Source organism: Aythya ferina (assembly GCF_964211825.1).
Source record: "Aythya ferina genome assembly, chromosome: 2".
In the NCBI taxonomy this organism is placed as follows: Eukaryota; Metazoa; Chordata; class Aves; order Anseriformes; family Anatidae; genus Aythya; species Aythya ferina.
The window spans coordinates 106,420,877-106,440,996 of NC_140297.1; the positions used below are offsets into that span (position 1 = coordinate 106,420,877).

Sequence of the window (20,120 nt, forward strand, 5' to 3'; positions counted from 1 at the left end):
CTGCACTTAAGGACCCTTCAGCCAGGGGCAGCCTATGCCTGGGGATTGTGCAATCAGTCCTATGAGAGGATTAAAACCCTCAATAAAATGTTACTAAGACTCTTTTCCCTCTTGTGCTGTGCAAAACCCAGCACCACAACACACAGGTAATGCAGGAAAAGGCAGCATGCTGTACCTGGGCAGTAGCTTTCAGTGGGTATTTTCCCAGCTGTCAGCAAAGCTGCAGAGCCAAACAAGATTAAGTGTGGAAAGTGAGAGAAGGTTACATGGTCCCAGCTGTCCTGTGATTGTGTTCATGAGGTAAGTGGTGATTATTTATTGTATAGGCCTGCGTGCCTTCCTTTTTACAATGACATTGAAAAAAGAACTTCTTGCATTACAGAGTCATCATGCATTTTTTTTTTTTATCTGCAACAAGGACCTCAGTGGGGCTTTCAAAGGCTATGTACAAACTTACATGCAGGAGCTCAGGTGTGAAAAGGCACATGCAGGAGAGAGAAACCAGGTAATGGCCATTTCTCCTGTTTTTCTATATAAACAATTAATATTCTTGCATTTCTAATATTATCTGAATAATTAATAATCTATATCATTCTGGATTTTAACATATAATCCTCAAATTTCTGTTGTGTGTGTGCAAACAGGCACACAAATTTACTACAAATTTTTTTTGAGATCTCCACCAGCTGAAAAGCATTATAGCTGCCACTGCTTTTAAGTATTCATTTAGCAGCATTTAATTGGTAGAAAACAATTTCTTTGATTGCACTTTATAATAATGAAACCCTTATTGGAGTCCCTTTAATAACATTTTAAACAGGAAAACACCACCACCCACACATCTTCTAATAAGGAGCATATTCTGAGTTAAATTAAATCACATAAATGAGAATCTTATTGCTCCTCTCCTACACAGCCTCCCCCTCCTTAAGTACCAGGAGAAAGGCTCCATTTTAAAGAATCTCTTGCAAGTTAATAGATCCAGCCTTTGATGACTGGAGTTGAGAATAGAGTCGGAGACGTTGAGACAAATTGTCCTGGCAGTAAATTATGTTCCTTCAAGTAGCTCCATAATGTTAGGCATGGTGAACTCATTTGGTTGCAGTCAATGAACCATACCAGGAGCCCTACAGATAGCATCGAGGGTAAAGGTTATTTCATCTTTTTATTTTACTCCCTTTGTTTTACGTTATGCTATGACTTCTGAGGAGGGTGGGTATCTGCTGTCCCCTGCCACAGATGAGAGAAATGAGGTATAGGGAGATTCATGAAGGAAACAGGTAGATTGCCATTGCATGTCAGTATCGAGTACCTGCTTTATTTTTATCCCATGCTTCTGCAATGTAGGGAGAGAAATAAGGAGAAATGTGTTTCCTTTGAGTGGTTATTTATTGGAAAGAAGGTGAAATGATGTGTGAGGTTTTAATGGTTTCTGAAAGCAGCTGCTATCTGTAGAAGAATGAAATGGTTAGAGACAGTTTTAGGATATGTATCACTACTGCAGGGCTTCATTTGTTATTTTGCCTTTGCAGGCCCGGACTAGATTGTTTCTCAGAAAAAGGGGCACAGGTTGGATCTCTATTTTTCAGCCTTCTCAAGACCAGGTGTTTTGGTTGAGGCCTATCCTTTCTGGTAAAGTTTAGAGACACCTTTCTTTCTGTGGCCTTTTATCTGAGCTATGCAGGAACCATGGTTATGCATTGATGCATGCATGCTATCTGGGAGAGAAATGTGGTTGTTGGTCTTGAGGACTTTTGTCTTCCACTGATGATTTTAACTTTCTGAGCCAAACAATGATCTGTGCAGCTCTCTGTTGCTGAAGAAATGTCCAAAGCAGACCTTATTGTGTAAATTGCATAAAGGATTCAGAGGTGACAGATAATGCATATGATTTTAGTCATGCTCTCCTATGACAAGAAACTGGGAGTAGCTGCTGAGCTTCATGAAATTCCTATTTGCCTATTTCTCCTGCCCATCAAGGTCCCTCAGAAAGGTAGCAAAACCCTATGGTGTATCAGCTACTTCTCCCAGCTTTGTATTTGAAAATATACTGAGGGCACATTCCATCCCATTGCCTAGGCATTAATGAAGAGGTTAAATAGAACTAGTCCCAGTGCTAATTCCTGAGGTACACCTCTGGTGAATGGCCTCCAGTTGGACTTCATTTTGCTGATCACATCTCTGAATTTGGCAGTTCAGTTTATTTTTTTTTGTCCTTGTCCCTGTCTACTTACCCAGTCATCAGTTTCTCTATGAAGATATTAATCAAGTCTTTCTCAAGTCAAGGTACAAAAAGTTGACTGCTCTCCCCGCATCCACCAGACTACTCATCACATTGTAGAAAACTATCAGGTGACTCAAGTGCAATTTACTGTTCATAAATCAATGCTGACTAGTTTCAATTGCCTTCTTTTCCTTAGCATATTTTGAATTTTTTCCAGTGTTGCTTTTTCTATCACTTTCCTGGGTGCTGAGGTGATGCTGGCCAGCCTCTAGCTCCTGGCATCCTGCTGCTTGGTTTTCTTGAAGACAAGAAATGTGCTTGCTTTCTGCCAGTCCTCAGAAATCTCTCCCAGTTGCCATCATCTCTCAAAGATAATTGAGAGTGGCCTCAATGGGTGGGAAGTACAAAACCGAGTCTAGCTTCTCTACTTATGTGTTGTGTGTGTTCTTGCTTGCCTTGAACTTAAGTCAGCTGTTTCAAATGTAATCACTTTGATTCTAAAGAGACACAGCTTTTGTATGGAGTTTTCAATATATGTTATTCACATGTGGTAAAACCCGAAGTGGTAAAGTTTGACTCTGCCTCTAAGATCAGATTCTTGCTGTTGCAGATCATTGTTGTCCTTAATGGCATTGCAGAATTGAGACAGTGATACATGTGACAGCTATTTATGTAATTACTAACTATTCACTGTAGATGTTTTCAATTCTCTGGCAACATGCAAAACCAATAATCTATTTATTTCTGTGCAATTACATAAAACTGTGAGCATCTTGATCCTTCTTTGTGAGAATATCAATGTCATGAAAATACCCATCTTCAGTATTAATGCTCAGCAGCTGTGATCTCTTTATGCATAAATAAAAAATCATGGACCTACCTGTGAAACCTGTGATATTTCTGATATTTGGTTCTTTCAACAAGATTGTACCATGGAAATTTATTTAAGAATCTCTGTTGCTGCCCAACTACAACCACACATTATGTTTTTAACTTTAAATGACTATTTCCCCGTAACCCTCCCCCCTCTCCCTCATCCCCCTCCCCCAGCAGTTAAAACAGAAACTAAATAATTTAAAAAATGAATAAGAGTTACTTTTTAGTTCTTGTGAAAGCTTTTAAGCCTATTAAATGCAAACTTAGAAATTCTGGGGGGAATGTTAAGCATGATAGTGTTGTGTGCAATGACCATGCCTTTAAACTAGGCCTGAAGATCTCATTTGATGGCATGCTGAGCTATTTATAACTAGTGTTCTTTCAGCATCTTTTTTCTTTAAACTTTACTATGCACCAGCTCCTAAGCTGTGGACTTAGTCTAGTAATGCTTTATTCATTAGGAAGTATTCTGAAGTCCTTCAAAAAGGTCGGTTTAAAAAGTGGAACAAACAGCTAGCATGTAAGTGTGAAGCAATACAAAAGGAGGTTGTCTTGTGGAAATAGAAAATTGGCCTTTCTCTACCTTGGTTTTCTGCACAGTACAATCCCTTTTGAAGATCAATTTGTTTGTATAAAATGTGCAAAGAAGTTCATATGGCATCTTGCATTTTATTTCTCTAGGACAAGGTTACATGGCTGGCTAATACAAGCAGGGATAAGAAGTTCTTACTTTCTGAAAGAGCAGATAAAACCAAAACCAGGAACCCTAAGGATTTATAGACAATGCATATATTCTATGTACATACACGTTTATATAGTCAATATAGTTTGATACTGCAACAGAGTAAGAATCTTAGTTCATAGAATGGCCCAGCTTGGAAGGGACCTCAAAGATCGACTAGTTCTAACTCCCCTGCCACGGGCAGGGACGCCACCCACTAGATCTGGTTGCTCAGGGCCTCATCTAACCTGGTCTTAGAGCTTTGACCAAGTTGGGCCAGCTGTCTTGGCTGTGTCCCCTCCCAGCTTCTGGTGCACCCCCAGCCTCCTTGGTGATGGGGCACTGCGAGGAGCTGAAAAGTACTTGGCTCTGTGTAAGCATTGCTATGCAACAACTGAAACAGGACAGCCCTTTAGTAATGTTGACAGCTGTAGTTTTCAGGATCTAGAGGTTTTCACATATAGACCTCAAACAAACAAACAAAAAACAAAAACAAAACTGTATGCATTACACCTGTTGACAAGTGCCCAGTCTCAATGGGAGAAGTATTTATATTGGATGTCACAACATTTGAAGTAAACCTCAACAACAACAAAATGTCCCAGTCTCCAACCTCATGCTTTAGGTGTCTGTGATTTGGAAAACTCCTTTTTTTTTCTTTTTTTTTTTTTTTTTTTCCTCTCAATTGTCATCAAAATCTTGACATACTGCTTATTTTCCACTTTCTTTGTTCATATATATATATCTATTTTACTCATTGTTTCATGTGAAGGATATCTATGGGGTGTACTTCTGACTCTTGAATTGAACATAATATTTGGATAACTTCCTTTCATTTTAGTTATCTCATATCCCTTAGAGTTATCTTCTGGATTCTTATGTTTTTAAATGATGATTTTTGTAAACAAACAAGCTAGAAAAAAATCCTTCTACGTTTTGTCCTTCTTCATCACCAAACACAATCACCTCTGAATTAATTCCAAACCACTTTGACTGAAATTTGTTTCAAATGTATTAAATGTTTACAAATTTTAGTAAAAGTGAATATCTAGATTCACAGCACAGATTCAATTAATTAGAGTAATTTACTAGATTACAGTAGGTGAGATTTCTTTTACATACAGACTTTTAGGCTTCGAATCTGCTCTAAGGTCTATTTTAAAGGAGATGTAGTTTCAAGTGTTTGAATCACCTTTGAACATAAGCCAATATCCACAAACATTTCTGTCAAACACCGATTGTGTGCATAGCTGTCAGGCTGGTAAAGCTCTGCTAATAGTCAGCTCATTATCAAATAAAATAAACTTCGCTTCCTCCTGAGATTTCATGTGCAAATAAGTTACATTAAAAACATGAATTGCTGAAACAGTGGTGAACTGTGGGGTATAAAAGCCTGAAGTTCAAGCCAAAACTACAGTCTGCATTACCTGTTTTTGTCAATTTTTCTGGGCTTGTTACAGCAAGGAAGAACAGTATGGATGAATTTGAGGATAAAAAGTAACTATATGCACTCTACTGGGATGAAGACTATAGGGAGCAAGCTGAGACGAAGCATAATGCCCTGTTTGAGTAAAGTGAATATGAAGGAGGCTGAAGTCATGATCTAAGCAGTTGGATGTTTACTGATTTTGGATGGAATAGGGTAGGTAGGGAGACAATAAACTGCCCCAGGTAGAAAGCAGTGAAGAAGGCCAGAATGTGTGTTGCCAGCTGCCTGTCAGACAATGCCTTCAAAAATCATCGAGCTGTTGCTAAGGATGGGATTTTCTTGTTTGTTGTTCTTATGCTTCCTGATGAATACAAGTGAGCCAACCCTGGATTTTGCAAGACTGGAAAAAAGATGTTGCAGTAGGAAATGCACATGTGACTACTGGGGAATTACAGCCTTGCCTGTGTTCAAAGTTGCATTTTAGATGCTGTGTGGGTAGAACTGCTTGTGATGTTTCAAAAACAGTACCAATGTGTCTCTGAGATGAGACCACCATTAATGACCACCAGTTAGTGGCAGGATGGTTTCTGTTTCTCAGTCCAAAATGGATGGAGACAGGAACTGATGCAATTTAAGACAGCAACACTGTACAGAAAGTAATGAGACTAAGTGGTTAATGTGCTGTTGATAAACTATCTAGGATAATGCTCAGGACATCGGAATACATTATTAATGCTACACTGAAAGGGATATCAAGGGGCTTTTGTGGTTTATGAAGTAAACTGTTTTCACTGGGTAGTAAATACAAGACAATGATGTAAGAAAACAGTAATCATAAAACCACAGCAAAGAAGCTTTAGAAATGCCAATGCATACACAGTGAGATTAGAGGGGAAATTACTCATTTTCAGAATCTTTTTTTCCTGTTTCTTACAAATTAAAGCTTTGATAAGAGGTGCATCTGGCTATGATGTAATTAGACTATTTAATTACCCCAAACCATCAGTCACTTGTGTCTTTCTGTATTGGGAGAACCAACCCTTTTAGAATGATGTCACTTGTAGAAATGAATAGGTAGATTTCAGCTGTTAGCCCCTGCCCACATGGGACAAAAGGCATACTTTTCCCCAGGAAATGAGAGCTAGCACTTACTTCTTGTGATACCTAATCAAAACCCTTTTAAGCAAATAAAAGGAAGATAAAACACAGACACATGCTTTTTCTGCTCTGCTACTGTGGTCTAGGTGAGGAATTGGTAATAGAACAAATGCTTTCTCTGAAAAGGTTTTGTTGGTAGAAGTTAACCTCCTTTGATTTTCTGTTTCCATGTAGGAATATTCATTTGCATGAGTTTTTGCTAGAAATAAAGAGGATTTATGATGAAGATGTCTATCCTTTTGTCCCTAAACCCTGGTGTTTATGTTTCTGTACATTGAAGCCAAAACATTTCTTAGAATGCATTTGGGCTTGCTCCTTCTAGTGTCTTTGGTTTCCTATGCACAATTTTTTCCCTTCATGTTTGTATTACCCTGTTTTAGGAGGAAACAACTTTAAAGGTAACTATATTTCAGATACCATGTGCATTCTGCTAATTAAAAAAATAATCTTAATTTAACAATGATAAATATAAAATGAATAATAAACTCCTTGACTTCATTAGAAGTTGAAATTCAAAACTACTCAAAGGACTAAAGTATTATCAGTTTGTTTAGCTTGGAGCCATTCCTGTAAGATGCTTTTATTTATTAGGGAAAAATCTGGTATTTGACTTTAGACTTTGGAGTTATGGAAGTTTCTACATTTTGCTACATAGCATCTAAGCTTTTGAATAACGTTTCTAAAATGTGTGAAAACTTTGAAATGTACATTAAGAATGACTCATGGGAAGTTTTTTTAAAAACACAATTACTTAGGAGCTAGATTAAGTAACTAACTTGCAGAAATTGTTCTTTACTAAAGTGCTATGCTTTTCCATGTATTTTATGTGAACCATATACGTTATATGCTTTCTCTCATTAGTCTGGGTGATCTCTTCGCTTCTTGCATTAATTTTTATTCCCTGTTGTGGTTTAGCCCCAGCAGGCAGCTGAGCCTCCACACAGCTGCTCACTCATTCTCCCCAGGTGGGATGAGGGAGAGAATTGTAAAAGGCAGAAGTGCAAGAGCTTATGGGTTGAGATACAGACATTTTACTAGGCAAAGCAAAAGCCACATGCACAAGCAAAGCAAAACCAGGAATACATTGACTGCTTCCCATCATCAGGCAGGTGTTCAGCCACTCCCAGCAAAGTAGGGCTCACCATACATAATGGTTTCTTGGGAAGACAAATGCCAACACTTTGAATGTCTCCCCCTCTCTTCTTCCTTCTTTACCCCAGCTGTTATTGCTGAGCATGACCCCACACAGTGTGGGACATCCCCTGGGCCAGCCCGGGCCAGCTCTCCTGACTGTATCCCTCCCCAAGCCCCTGGTGCACCCCCAGCCTGCTCACTGACAGTGCAGCACAAGGAGCAGAAAGGTCCTTGGCTCTGTGTGAGCACTGCTGTGCAGCAAGCTAAACATCCCTGTACTATCAACACCAGTTTCATCAAAAATCCAAAACACAGCATTGTGTGAGCCTCAACAAAGACAATTAACTGTCCCAGCCAAAACAATGACACCTGTTTACTGAAGATCTTCACCTTTCAGATGTAGATCTTCATAAGCAGAAATGATAACTCCTTTCTAGGCCTGTTTTACTTGAAAATATACCAAAACAAACTTTTAGAATGAGCTTCATGTGGAATCCAGGAGTTGGACTTGATTATCATTATGGGTCCCTTCCAACTCGGGATATCCTATGATTCTATGGATGCATGGAACTCTGCAGCTCACTGTCCTATAAAGATTTTGACAGTGTCCCTGCTATTCCACACAGTACAGCTCCTCGTTCCTACCAAGCTGCCTGTCTTCCTTGTGACCCTACTGTCCTAGAATTACCTTTCTGGATGCTTCCTTATTCAACATTTCTCAGCTACTCCTAAACCATTTTGTATCTCTCTTTGTACAGCATGCTCAGCAATAAGCTCTGTTCAGGGCAGTTTGTGAGCTGAGCCATATGGTTATGTCTTGGATTTTCTTGCCCTTTGGAAAGGGTATCCTTGCACAGCTGTCAAGACCTACCAACAACTATCAGCAAATGGTAGCAGAATATGAGTTTGGGCCAAAAAGCTCTTCAGTTAGGCTATAGTGGAGTATCTACATGTAGTGCTCCTGCTAACTGTGTGTACTGAGGCAAAAGCGACTGTAGCTTGGCAAGAGATGTTGTCAACCAGCTCTGTCATGGAGGTCTGCACCGATGGGGAGTAGGACCTTGAATCCAATTAAGTTGCCTTCGTCTGCCAGTGCCTGCCTCCTGAGAAGGCACAGTTCTCTTGGACATGAGACTCTTGTCTGGCATATTATGTCTCGAAGGAGGGACCCTGGTTTTCCAGATTCTGGAAAGCCAGGTAGAGTCTGCCCTGGAGCAGTCTCACGGGAAGATACATGAGGAACTGCAGTACAATCTAGCAGGTGCATCCAGTAGTAGCCTTATGGAATGACAAAAGTACCTCCACCATCCTTAATGAACACAGTGGGTGTGGGAGCAAAATGTTCTTCCATTGCCATCAAGCAGTCATTATGCTTACTACTCAGGAACTATTAATTATGCTTGCTATTCAGGAACTTTCCGCAGGTGTCAAATGGGCCTTAAAAGAACCAGAAGCACCCCTGTTGGATTTGTTACATTGTACAAGAGAAAGGCTAGGTGCTAGATACATCAGATGTCTTGTTTAAATGTAATTCAGGTAATCAAAGATAAGAGACTGAGTTCCCTATATAGTTCATGGAGAGAGGTAAGTCTCCCTGAGAGAGAAGGGAAGCAATTCTGAGCTCCTTTGCTGTATACCTGAAGTGAACAGGCTGAATAGCACTTCTAGTACAGCTTAATACCACTAAGTATTGCCTGCCTCTGGGAGAACGGCTTGAACATTGTTCTAGTGCACTGAACTGGATGTCTGTCAATTAGTGGAGGCTGAGAGTGCAACTCCAAATCATAACAGACGCTTTCTTCACCCTGCTGAGGAAATTATTGATGATTATCTTCAGCTTCTGCTGCTTGGAGTGAGTTTGCACTGGTTTCTAGAAGAATGAATTTGTCAGCACGCCATCCACTGCAGGTCATGCCAGGTCTGTACTACCACTGTGTCCAAGCTAAAACCAGATGTGGTGTTCCATTGAACAATACTGCTCTGAAAAAAAAAAAAAAGTCATGCAGATTTTTCTGTCATCTTCCTCTGCAATCTGACTTTTCAAGTCTCCCAACTCATCTGCAGTCAGCTGTACTCAGGGCTCCTAAGACGTGTAAAACTACTAATGGTAATTAATGACAAGATTATAACACCTAATAGCACCTCCCATGTGTTGCTTTACTACTACCTCAACTTGGACTGCACTGCTGAAGCAGATGATTTACGGAATACTGGAAGATTTCAGTGAGAGACCTCTGTCCATTACCCCGTTTTAAGTCCTAGAATCCAGTTAGACATCCAACACTGGGCTGCAAAATAATTGCAGAGTGCATACAGTTCATTGGAACACTTAGCATCATGTGCTTTTTTCCCCCCAAATGCCATGCAGCTGTGCTAAAATAGCACGGAGCTGTGTGGGAACATGGAGATTAGTTTACGCCAAAGCACAGTCAGACATATGTGGACACAGCTGTACTAGAGGAAGATGTGCGTAAAACTAAGTCACTTACCAGAGCTAGGTTACCTTTTGTTTTGCTTTCATTACTGAGATATATATATCAACAGCTAAATAACTGGCTAGGATTTGGGTCAAAGTGAATTGGAAACTAATTCAGTAATTTCCAAATGTTTCTGTAAAAAAGTAATAATAATAAAATAAAGGTGAAGAAATTATCCCCCCAAACTTGCAGTTTAATACAGTCCCACACACATATAGCAGGAGTTTCTAGAATGCATGATGAAGCCAAAATAAAGTCAGTGCTGTAACTGTTGAAAAGATATCTGTATCTGCAACCACAGAAACTTGGTATATTTGTCCTTCTGGCTTCTGGTCTGGACTGTTGCTGAAGATCATGCCTCTGCACTTAGAGCAGATGTGGCAAAAGAGTTGTAATCCAGAAAATCTTGCTTTTTTCTCTCCCTCTCTCTTTTTTTTTTTTTTTTTTTTTTTTTTTCCCCCTCATGCTTTCTAACACAGAAGCAGAGGGCGGTTGGAACTAGATGATCTTTAAGGTCCCTTCTAACCCAAACCATTCTGTGATTTGGCCCAGGAAGAAGTATTGCAAAGCTTGGTCTGTACACTGAGAGAAGAAACACTGAAGCTGTTGGGTGAACGACACTGGATTGGTCACTCTTACTGGCAACTGTACTATATTCCTTTTAAACCTACTGGATCACGTGGAGGGTCGGAAGAATTGTTTTTTTCAGGGAAGAGAAAATTCTCAAGACTCCTCGGCAGGGGTGTCAGGCAGAGAGGTCCAGAGGACTCCTCAGAGGAACAAGGAGTAGACAGCCACATCATGGAGGTCATAAAATTTCTTAGTGACAAGAGAGAACCGAGTGGAAATTGCTGCAAGTGAGACAATCCGTGAACCGACTGATTCTAAGCCTGGGATTTAGGACAGGACTACAGAGATAAATGGCAGGAGAGAAGTTGTTTCAATATTTCTTGTTTTATCTCTATTTTTTTATTTTTTCTTTCCAATTCTCCACTTGCTTTTTACATAAAAATTTATTCAGTTTTCTTTGGTTGCTGATAGAGAAGACTAAGGCCAACCAGCCCCCTGTCCTGGCTGACTTGTATTATCATCACAGATGCCTGGCAGGAATGGAAGGCATTGTACCTGCTGAGGTCACTGTTTTTCATGCCAGGAGTCAACTTCAAAATGTTTTGCTTACATGGGGTGTTTTTGTTTTATAACCTTTTTGTTTTGCACTGTTGTGAGTTGTTTACTTTTGGCATGCATAAGAGTTGCTAGCATCTCAGATTGTCTTGATCTTGCCCTGTGGTTGTACCTGACCTCCAGTATAATGCCTTCTGGTGTATCAGTGCATCTCGAGGCATGGGGTCGGCTGGCATTTCAGACAGCATGCTGGTAGAAGTGGTTGAGTTTTTGATGCAACTCTGTCTGCCCATGTAGTATAGATGAGAAGTTCCTTATGCAGAGAATCATGTGGTGACTTAGAATTGACTTCAAATAGATAAGCCAAAATGACTGAAACTGAGCCATCCAGAAGAAATAGATATGTTCCGTTTTTCCACGTCTTATACTTAGGTCTCTTTGCAGTCACATTATGTGAGTTGTTAAAGTTTGAATGACTTTTCAAGTAGTTATCTCATCTGGATAGTGATTAAAACAATCGTAGTAGTCACCCCAGTTAAACAAGAAGTAGTCACCCCAGTTAAACAAGAAGTACGTGAAATAGCTGATACATTCATCTGAAAACACTTGATTTTCCCAGTGTTTTTTTTTTTTTTTTTTTTTTTTTTTTTTTTTTTTTTTTCTGGTGCTTTCTGCTGTGGAGTATTCTCCTTGGGAAATAACTCCATATTCTCCAAAAAATATATTCCAGCTTCTGCTTTTAACCAGAAGTCTATATATGTGAAACCTGATCCTTATTCTTTTTATTCAATTATGCTAATTGTGCTCGAAAAGCTTTTTATAGCGCCTGCTGAGAAATATATGTTATATGAACAAGACATTTCCTGATATGGACTGAATATTACACTTGTATATGTCAAACATTAAGAAAAGTTATTCTGTGGTGTCCCATTTCTCCTGAAAAATAAATATCAGTCAGAAAAATATTTCTAGTAGATGAATCTGAACTGGCAAGGGCCTCAAATCCCAATAATTTGCTCAGAGTTCTCACTCTCTTTCATTTCCCTCTCCCTATGAAAAGCAGTCCTCAAGGACTTATGTGAGGAAGGACTAATTTGTGGTGTTATGCAGACAGCTGCTTAAACTGACAGAAATCTTAGCATCGTGCTCTGAGGAAGTCCATTTAGTAGTATGCTCCTCACTCATTTCTCATTTGTGCTCCTATGATGATAATTGAGTCATTATGTTCATTGTATCCAGTGGGGAGGAATAATCACCTAAGATACAGGTCACTCAGTTGCCCTCTGTGTGTGTGACTTAGGAGGCCTCTGTTTAAGGGGTTTGCTCAGCAAATTGCTTTTTTATAGAAAAGTGGTGTTATTCTTATTTTTTTTTGTTGTTGTTGTTTGTTTTGTTTTTCTCTCCAAATGCCTTTAAGCATCAAGAATAGAAAACGGCAACTCAGAATTGTGTGTTTTCCTTCCTTTCCACTGCAACTTCCTATAGTCAATGTTCTTATCTGCTTGTGAGCTGCACGTGGACAATATTCCTGCAGCCACAGGATTCAGAGCACTCATAAATCTACCATTACAATTCATAGATTAAATAATCTGTCAGGTTGTTCTAAAGGAAAATGAATTGTCAAATGGACTGTATATTTGATAATGTCAGTTCAGTCTTTTCTTTGCAGATCTGTATCTATAGCAAATATATTATCTTCAAAATGAAGGGTATATACACACTGACAAGAAGACAGCTTCTAGTGTTTTAGCTTTTGAAATGTCTGCAGCTAAATAGGTGCTTGATTTGTCATCTTTCATGTTTGTTTATTTATATGTTTGGAGTGAATTGCTTTATCTCCAGAACTCTCAAATAATGAGCGCTGGGGTGTTGATGCTGCAAGGGAATGGTCACTTTGCTTGTCATTCATAAAATTCAAGAACTCCATACTGCAGTTTAGTTAATATCAAATCACAAAATGCTTTTCTTCCAGGAAGCTTGGATCCAAGCATACTTGGATAAAACATGCTAGAGAAATCCTTTCTTACTGGAAAGATGAAAGGTATCACATAAGACCAGTTATTTGATCTATCTGTATAAGTGCAAGCACAGCCTTTCTTCATTTTTTGTACCTTTTGTTACTTTTCTCTGTTTATATTTTGGAATGGAAGTTATTGGTTCCCTTGGAATAGGGACAAATGTAAAGATGTGCCCATCTTACACACGTTCTTCATCTGTATGCAGAAAGTAGCTGTTAAAATCCAGGGAGCTGTGCCTTCAAATTTAAAATTCCAAACCCTTTTTTTATGACTACAAAAACTTTATTAATCCTTAGAGGTCATGAGATAGACTTAAAAAAAAATAATAATAATAAAAAAAATCCTGTTTCCAAACCACTGCATTAAGGTAACAGCACCAAGCATGAGAGCCCTCCATCCAAAAGAAAACATCGATCTCTCCTGCCTTGTTACCACTGCACAAAGAGCATGTGAGACGCTGTAAACCATTCATAACAACGTTGACTTTTATTCTAGTGTTATTGTTCTTTGTGTGACAGGGAAATCCGTGTTTCTCAGCAAAATGATTTCTGAGAAATCTTCTTTATTGGAAATAATGTATTCTGTTGCCAGCCATATCATTAGTATAGTGGTATGGCTACATCCTTATGGTTCCTACTGGGGGCTTCCATCCTCTTCTGATTTCTGAAGGTAATATTAATATATCTACCCATTCCCCCCACCCACCCACCTTTTTCTTCCATTTGTAAGCCTGCTTAGATGAGTCTTCCATTCACAGTTTCTGCATTGGAGCATTCTATTTTTCAGTATTTATGAAATTATAGATTGCATTTTTATGTCCCTCAATCCTAATGTGTTTGCAGAAAGAGAAAAATAAAAACATGGGCAAGAATATTGCATTTTCCCTTTCAGGCAAAAGATATTAGATGAGAACTCAAGCAGAAGCCCCTGCATTATGCTGTTTACTTTGCTGTCATTCTCCACCCCTTCTCTGTTCCCACACCTTCTCAACTACATCTCTTTCTGTGCTATGTCCCTGAAGACTGGCACAGCGCATGACATTGTCTCCAGCAAATGATTTCATCCAACCTACATGAGAGGTTAGAGCACTGGTTTTTGAATGTCATAGTGCCTAGAGCAAAAGTGTGTTTGCATATCCCTTCATGGATTATTGAAAAGGAAAAGCTTTATAGGAATGATTGGTAAGGTCATATTCCCACAGGATAATCTATGAGATTTTGGGTTGATTTGCATGTTATATCATTTCTACAGGACTGACCACCAGATTGGGAAATTAAAATTTTAGAGAGGTTTTCAGGGGGCATTTTCAAGCCATAAAGCATCCAGATAAAAGACACTGAAATGCAAAGTAAAGAGTTTACAGATCAAACATCAAATTCTTTCATTTGAAATTGCTGTAATTATAGCTGGAGTAATTTCGTGTGTGTATGCATTTGTAAATTTCTTTCAAAAAGAAAAGTTGTAATGATAAAATTACAAAGTGGATCAGAAGCAGAATTACATAGGTCCAAAATTCATTACCATAACTTTGACTGAAAACAGCTGTTGTAATATTGATATGAGACAGAACAGAATGGCTTGTTCATAGCAGGCAAAGTTTCACTGCTTAATAACGACTACTTTGGATTCAGTCCAGCGAATAGTTTAACTCTATAAATAATGCAATCTTGCTACAATTTCCTCTCTCAAGATTTGGTCTCCTTAATGATTTCAAACCTGCCCTGTCCCATGGTATTAATGCTTTAAATGGCTGTGAATTGCTGACTCTTGGTAGCTGTGTGGACTCTCTTTTTCTGCTCTCCCTTTCAAAGTGAGCCTTCAGTTAAAAGTAAATTATTATAAAAGAAAAGAAAAACAGGCCATACTGTCCCTGTGTGGCTTATTCTACTGGAGACAACCACAAAATGAGACTTCTTTTCAGTTGCGGTGTTACTGTACCCATTTCACTTGGGAACTGCTTATTTAACTTTGATAATTTATTTAACTTCAATGTCTTTCAAAATCAGGAGAATGTTTGTTTATTTTACATGCAACTAAGAGTGTGGAGAAAGTGGAGATATTACTGGCTGCACATCCACTGGCTGGAAGAACCCAGATTCTGGATGTGCACCTCCATGCCAGGCATTGCCCATAAAATATCTCCTTACTCTGTGAAGTTACAGCATTCTGCTGTAAAAAGTGGATGCCTTTTTTTCTGTGGTTTTACTTGATTTTCACTGTACAAAGCACCCACCGGAGCATCCTCAGAGCATATGGTTACAAATCAGGAATTACAACCTTCCATCTCCTTAGGGTTTAAACAAATGATGAGCCTACGTTTTAGGGTTTTGGGTTTGATTTTTTTTTTTTTTTTTTTTTTTTCTGGCCTTGTTTCAAAATTTTCTATGTGAGTGTGGAGACAACTTTCATACCAAAGTTCAGCATCAGTATGAGTGTGTCTGGAGTAGAGACACTGCACCTGCCAATGGCCTGGATTATCTGACTGCTGTCTCTTTCCAGTAAAATATGTGATTAAATATGGGCTGTGGGAAGGAAGAAGGGGAAAGTAAATGCAGGGAGCTGAAGTTTTAGACCCAGGGATGAATCATTCCAGAGTTCCGATTTGTATGTTTGTGTGCATTTGTGTAAATTTGCTTTTTGGTTTTGTTGCTTACATTGTCTTATTGTAAGTAGGAATCAAATGGCAGCTTCCTCTGACTCCTTTTAAAGTCACATAAAAATGTGGCTCGAGTCTTTTGTTTTGCACACATTTTGAATTTGGTATGTATCCTTTCTGTTCACTTGCATAAGTACGGCAGCTAACAAGTATTATAATTTCTTCAAGTATTGAAAGAGGTGAATGGAGACTTAACACCATCTGTTGTTCATTGAACCTGAAGGCAAGATCCTAAAAACTAGAGGCAGTTGAGGTGAATTTCAGAAGTGCTGGTGAGTTACTTGGTGAACCATTCTCCATCTCAAGCTAGCAGTGAGGGTAGGTATCTAAGCTGTTCAGTAGGGCAGGCAGTGGACAGTGGGTATCTTCTGCATTCTTCCTAGCTGTGTGGACATTTGAGTGGAAACAGTGGAAACAATACAGTGGAAACAGTGTCTGTATCAGGCCTGCCAGCTCTCCTAATTTTGTTGCAAGACTTGATGGTGTTTTCCTTATTTCTTCCCAACTGTTGTAGTCATATGATTGCACAATTTTGGCTTTGATTGACTGAGAAAGAATTTTGAAACAACAGGTTAGGGAAGGAAAGCATGAAAAAGTGAGACTACAAATGTGCATGAGATACTCAGAGCTAAATAAAAATGCATTTTAAATCCAATATTTTCATAACTTCCTTGTTTCTTTGCTGTTACCCATTAATATTTGGATACTTCCTTAGGATTTTTTCCGTATTTGGGATTGGCAGGAATAGTGTGTTTTCAAGGCATATCCTGTGCAATGCAAACAGTTGGAAGAGCCTTCTACCAGAAGCAAGCTGTACCCAAAACGGGACGATTTGGAAAAACCTAGCAGAGAGTCGCTTTGTCTTTTCAGATTTTCTGCAGTATTAAAGTAAGTCTACAGTTCAGCAAAAGTCTTGGAAATAATGTTTGCTGTCTGACTACTACTGTAGTAACAATATTAAGTAAAAGTAAGCACGAACTGGGAGGAATTCTGTCCATTAGTTTAAGGGTAATAGACACAATGGCATTTCATCTGGAGGAAATTTCTTGCAAGAGTGTCTTCTGAGATGTTTCTCATAGGAGAACAAAAGTCTCTTTCCAGAACAGGTAAATAAATCTGTAATGTTTTAAGTGCATTACCTGTACCTGAAAAGCTGTAGCATCCAGGGTCATCTTTCTTACTTACGTTCAGGCTCTTCACTTAAATAGCCAGTAAATGCTGGTATTGCAAGATGTCCCCCAGTCCTCATGCAAGCAAGGAATTTTATATGAGTTCCTGCTTTATGAAAATACTGTGTAATTATATATAACATTATGTATCATGACAAGAAAGTGCAGAAATGAAAGAACACAATATAGAAGATAGAGGTGATGTTAAATACCCTAAATACATACCTGTAGTAAACAGAAAAAAAAAATCTATAGTTAAATAAAGATTTTTCTTCATTTTTTCCCCCTTAATTTGTTTGCAAAACTCAAAGTACAAGGCCACTTTTGTTTTCCCATAGGTTCTATCTATAGTCATAACAAATTGTGACACAGATTCTATTATCTACCTAATATATTTAAGTTAAAAGTCTCTATTTTGCTTCACATTTCTCTAGATAGAATGTAAGAAAATTAAGATTAATTGACTTTGTTTTTTCCAGCTATCCTAATTAAACTTATTCACCATTTACACTGCCTGTCTTCTATCGTGCTCTGCCTTGCTGCTGAGATCGAATCAAGTTTAATTATAAATGAACTCTTTGTATTTTATCCTCTCAGTGGAATTTACAATGAAGCTGACAGGGAATAAGAATCTAACTGAGATTGCGGTGTTAAAACGAGAAGTTTTATTCTTTGCTGTAGTTCCAACATTACAAAGTGTGAGGAGAAATATAATACCTGAACCATCAGAGAAGAACTCTGCTCCTTTTTGTAACTTCATTATTTTTCCATGATTTACATCCTTCAGATGCTGAATTCAGAATTAAAAATTGTTAAGCACAGTTTTTTGTCTTGAATATCAATAGAAAAAAAAAATCCTTGGGTTTTTAAATTAAACAGTTACTTCTAAAGATGCACATATATATTGCAAAGCAGAAATTTCACATCTATATTTGACATATAATGTTTTTATATGCTTGTGATCTATGTACTGAAAATTGCAATATTATTTGACAGTGAGTGCTTCTTTTTCTGAACCATCCCTTCCCATCCCAACCCATCTGAGCCTACTTCATCCCATCCCTAAATGAAATTTGACTTCTTTTCAAAGGAAGAGAACATTCTAAGGCTGAAATTCAGCAGATTAATTTTGCCACTTCTAATAAGTGATATGTAAATGCTGTTAGAAAAATGTTGCTAACTTAAAATCATCTTTTTTAGTCCCTTCCATGAACAACATGTTTACAACTTCTAACTTTTTTTTTTTTTTTTTTTTTTTTTTTTTTTTTTTTTTTTCCCCCAGGTTAACATTTATCTTGTATGTTATTTCTCAAATGGGAACACATGGTTCTTGTAATAGTTTATTCATTTGCAGAAAACTACCAAAGTATATAATCATGTCTGTTTGGACCAGACATTCCTAAAGCAATTGTCTTAGGCATATCCTGAACACCCAGTGTATAAAAACACATTCAATCTGTAAGTGATTAATTGAGATCATTGCAAGCAATAAAAGGATTATATTTACATCTCTTCATATTCTCTTTTGTCTCCCTGACACAATCATTATTATGCTTCTAGTTCTCTGAGGAAGAGGAGTGCAATCAGCTGATGACATTCTTGGGATATGTTATTGCAGTTTGCTCTTTCAGACAACCAGCAGCCATTGTCATTGCAGAGAAATACAGTCCATAGAATGAGCTCTCACTGTATCTTCTCTGAGACAGTGATCTTAGAAAGAAGAAAGCCACAGAAGTGAATGAAAATCTAATAGCACCCATCAGTCCTTCCCTGCTTGGGTGGGATTGCAATTCACTGGTCCAGAGGACTCTGGGCATGCATACCTGTTTTACTGCTCTATGGAAGGGACTGACAGGCTTATTTTCTTTGAGACTGCTGGTAATTGAGCACTCATAAATATTAGCTTTCTTTTCCTGATAGTTTCATTGACATCAAACAGTACATAAATGCATTGCACTGGGTAGTAGTTTCACATCTCATAGCATTTCAAACATGCAATGATTAAATGCTTCTCTCTTTCAATATCCTTTTGTGTTCATTTTGTGTTCTACAGATCCTGCTACTTGCAGTATGGCAGTTGTTTTAGAAAGAAAGAATTTCATATGTGCTTCTAACCATTAGTCATACTTTCTACATTTTCTAATACTTCTGCATCTTACTGTAGAATCTTAGAGATTACTCAGAAGAACATGACAGACTGTCCATGGACAGATGCAGATGTGTGTATAGCTCTTGAAGAAAAGAAATTTTGTGGTTCAGGATAGATGTGTGTTGAAAGAACTAGATTAGTTGTGGTAAGGTGTTTCTTAAACAGATACTAGTATAGGTTGGGGCTGTAAATGTGACTAGTATTTAGGAAACCCAAGAAGTGCCAAAGAAGTTAGCAGACTGACCTTAACTGCCTGTTTGCACATCTGCAGCTATCTCTTCCTCCTGATTCATCTGTTTTTCATAAAGAACACTTGTATAGAAAAGTGGGGTGTTAACCATAGTTGCAAATTTTGTGTGGTTTTCTTTAAATACAGTTATAGGAGAAGGAAAGATCAGATCTGTATGTAATTTAAAAGATCTACCTGCTTAGGATTTTTGAATTCTGGAAATTCTTAAGACAAGAAGTCTGGATTTGTGTTTTAGATGAAAAAAGTAATTACAGGAAATCCAGTTTTATTGGGAGGAAAACAAGATAATTGGGTCCTAGTTTTGTTAGCGGAAGTACTGACAGGGAAAGCAGTGACATCTATATGTTTATGTTCATCTTTCCAAATGCTATCTTCTTATTATGTTTTAAAGCTGCTTTTTGCATCTTTTCTATACTAAAAAGGGATGTATAAAAAAGATGAAGAGCAAATGTTTTATTGGGTAGACAATGACAGTACAAGGGGGAATGGTTTTAAACTAAAAGATGGGAGATTTAGGTTAAATGCTAGGAGTAAATTCTTCACTCAGAGGGTGGTGAGGCCCTGGAACAGGTTGCCCAGAGAAGCTGTGGATGCTCCATCCCTGAAGGTGTTCAAGATGAGTTGTTAGATGAGGCCTGGGGCCACCTGATCTAGTGGCAGAGGATCCCATGGCAGGGGAGTTGGAACTATGTGATCTTTAAGGTCCCTTCCAACCCAAGCCATTCTGTGATTGT

The 20,120-nt window shown here is 38.3% G+C and overlaps 1 protein-coding gene across 2 annotated transcripts in view; it reads left to right on the top strand.

Moving 5' to 3' along the window:
• Positions 1-346: 346 nt before the first annotated feature.
• Positions 347-20,120, top strand: part of PIEZO2 (piezo type mechanosensitive ion channel component 2) — a 432,356-nt gene continuing 412,582 nt past the window's right edge. Inside the window, exon 1 of one of the 2 annotated variants that reach the window (XM_084508371.1) lies at positions 347-505. The gene's annotated coding sequence lies outside the window, so the exon portion shown is untranslated. Of the gene's footprint in view, positions 506-1,007; positions 1,146-20,120 lie in introns of those variants that run through there. The other variant, XM_084508373.1, reaches the window with a different exon arrangement.